Consider the following 3,322-nt stretch of genomic DNA (forward strand, 5'->3'; position numbering starts at 1 on the left):
ATCAACGTCACATTCCTTAGTCAAACGTGGACCACTAAAATTATCATACCCAACTCTTATCGCATGGATTGATTGACCCAACTTTGTCATTATTTTATCCATGTCTTATAACTTCGCTAAAACAACTACCACATTCTCGTTCCCTCCATCTTCTTTTCCTTTAATAACATCATCTCTTGGGTTATGGTACTCACGTGAGTGCTTAGCAAACTCGTCAATCAATTCATTTATAGTTGTCGACTCCTTCTTCATCATTGGCCCTTGTGAGTCAAGAAGTTCTCTAGTAGTTACATTGACTCCATCATAGAATATGGAAACTTGATGTTGAACATTTAGATCATGTTGAGGTCCAACTTCTAAGAAATCCCTTATACATTTCCCATGCTTCATACAATGACTCTCCAACCTCTTGTTGAAAGTTAGCAATCTTCTTTTTAAGCTTTGAAATCTTCGAAGGTGGACTAAATTGATCTATGAAAGCATCACAAATAATTACACATGTAGTTATGGATTTGGGTGCTAGAGACTTCAACCAAACCTTGTCTTTACTAGTAAATGTCACCGGAATCATCCGTAGTAACAGGAATTCTCTTGGCACATTAGGAAAAATAAAGTAGTTTGCAATGTCTTTGACCTCATCAATGTGTTTGAAAGCATCTTCATACTATTTCCCAGCGCAAGGTATGTCTTTGATCATGGATAAAATGTTTCCCTTGAGCTCAAAACTTATCGCGGCTGGTATCTCGGGTGGAACTAGACCTGGTCCATGTTCTTCACATATCTTCTTCTTGTAGTCGCCCATCGTCATTCTCGTAATGTCCACCATATCTTAAACCTCAATTTTTATCTCTTCCTCGTATGAACTCTCTACGGAAGATGATTCTGGTTCGTATCCTACTTCCTTCATACTTAGAGTTTTCTCAAAAAGTTTGAATTTGTCGACATTGGAAGTATTGCTCGATTCTCCCATTTTTTCCTTCTTCTTGTGGAAAGCGGATTTTGGATCTTCTAGTGGAGGAACAATTAGAGTTTTAGATTCTCTAGTCAAAAATCACGGAAACAAAAAAAACAAAACAAAACAAAAATGCATAAAAGGAATAAAAATCCCTAAGCTAATAATTAACTAAAGTGAGACTAGGACGTGGCGAAGATAACAACGACGTGGTTGCGTCTTAGAGAAAAACTCAAAATTAAATAATGCAACCAAAGTAACTTTTTGCACTATTTACCCCACAAAAAGGATTGAATAACTAAAATCAATTAATTAACTTTAAACCAAATAATTCGCTACCCGACAACGGCACCAAAAACTTTGACATACATAAAAGTAGCTACTAGTTTTAAATTTATAACCTAACAAACGGTTACTAACTATGCACATATAGGCAGTGTACCTAGTCAGACTATAGTATAACTCAGGTAAGTTGGGTTTCGATCCCAAGGAACAAAATTTAATTAAATAATTAACTACTTCTATTTAAACTTTGGAACAACTATGATTTTAGGTTTTTACTAATGTTTCAAGATCAGAATAACTTAATATCACCTAACAAGTATGTAAGCAACCAAAACAAAGTATCTTCAAGAATTAAAAGAATACTTATGTCTAGATCCGATTTCACTTTCTCCTATGGTTGATTCCTAAAGGATAGATTATATTGATTACCAATTATCAAGCTATTATGATCAAATAACTAGGCCTACCAATTCGTGAATGACAAAGCAAATATTATGCACAAGTTAAACACCTAATTGATAATAGCACTGTTGGACTATGAATAATATAAGTTACTCTCCTATGATCAATACAAGCAACCAAGAATAAACTATGCTCTATAACACAATTAAAATTACTAGCTTTAATTGCTTAAATTAAGGTGTGATTAATCCTATCTCTAATTATCTAATTATCATAAACAATTAGGAAATAGATTCATGCAATTAATATGATCAATAAACCGACAAAATATAATTTATAAGCAATATAAACGAGACCTAAACATGCCAAGGTTTATAAATATCAAACACAAGTAAAATAAAATATCATCATCCAATAATTGAATTCAACACATATGGATCAAGTTCATCTTCACTAAACAGAAGTAAAAGGTTTTCAACCACTCATTGTAGCAAAAAAACACACTAGATCTAAGTAAAATTATCTAGAAATGAGTATAATAAGCAAACCAACTAGATTTATGATGAATTCTTCTAAATCTTTTTCAATCCTTGAGCTCCACTTGAATTTCGACTTTCTTCTGGTTTTAAAAGGGGTTTTGATTGCATATAACCTCTAAAATCCGAATGCATAACCTAATGTCCGAATTTTTATAATTGATATAATCTAACCACCATGTCGTGGTTGACCGCCACCACGACGTGGTCTTCTGGTTTATCCCGTATCTGCCAAGTTAGCATGTGGGTTGTGAATATTCTTTTTTCTGCATCGTGCTTATGCCACCACGACATGGTCTTCAGACAACTTTTCTTCTTCTTTTGTTTTTGTTGCCGTTTCTTGGTTCCAGCTCCTCATATGCTCCCTTTTTGTCCCGAGCAAGTCTTCGTTGATGCAAAACATATTTTAAAAATATTAAGTATCGTTTGTGGCATATTAAGCATAATTGTAGCTAAAAGTATCATAAATATGCATTAAATATGTAGTTAAATATGCACACATCAATAACACTATTGAAGTAACATTCTATTGAACAAACATAACTCTATAAACCCTTGCTATTTTTCCAAAATCATAAAAAGTTAGGGACCACATACCCTTTTTATTATTCTTGTGGATAATCAATGAATTCCTTCTTTAATTACTCTTGAAAGTAAGTACTAGAAATCTCATGCCTCTAATGGTTAGCACCCAAATTCTAGAAACTAAGGAAATTTGAATAGAGATTAGGAGAGGGAAGATTTCGGCTATGAACTTGGAAAAAAAAGTGGTTAAAAATATGAAGCCAAGGAATCCTATTTATAGCTGATAAGAAAACCCTAGATAACCCTTACTTGATTAAAATAATAATATCTCAAATCAGGTAATTATTTGGTTTCCTAATTATCTTCAAGGGATATTCTAGAAGCCCTAGAATCACCCACCAACCCGTCCACCTCTATGGGGAATGTTATGGAACCTTTTTGTTCGACTACTAAACGATTATAGCTTAGGTCCTTGCACTATTAATTAATCCAATTAATCCAAAAATTAATTCTAATAAATTTAGGATTTATTCTTAATTAAATAATAGCATTTCTAATTAATATATTATTCTCATAATATATCAAAATATATTTATTGCTATTTATTAATTATATAATAAAT

General features: G+C 32.6%; 1 non-coding gene across 1 annotated transcript; it reads left to right on the plus strand.

Annotated features, from left to right (window-relative positions):
• The first annotated feature begins 334 nt into the window (after window positions 1–334).
• Window positions 335–442, plus strand: LOC145071588 (small nucleolar RNA R71). Its single transcript, XR_013690593.1, has one exon. It is a non-coding gene; the product is annotated as a small nucleolar RNA R71 (small nucleolar RNA).
• The last annotated feature ends 2,880 nt before the right edge of the window (window positions 443–3,322 follow it).

This window comes from Lactuca serriola, chromosome 8 (assembly GCF_051521515.1).
Source record: "Lactuca serriola cultivar US96UC23 chromosome 8, Lser_US96UC23_V15, whole genome shotgun sequence".
Lineage (NCBI taxonomy): Eukaryota > Viridiplantae > Streptophyta > Magnoliopsida > Asterales > Asteraceae > Lactuca > Lactuca serriola.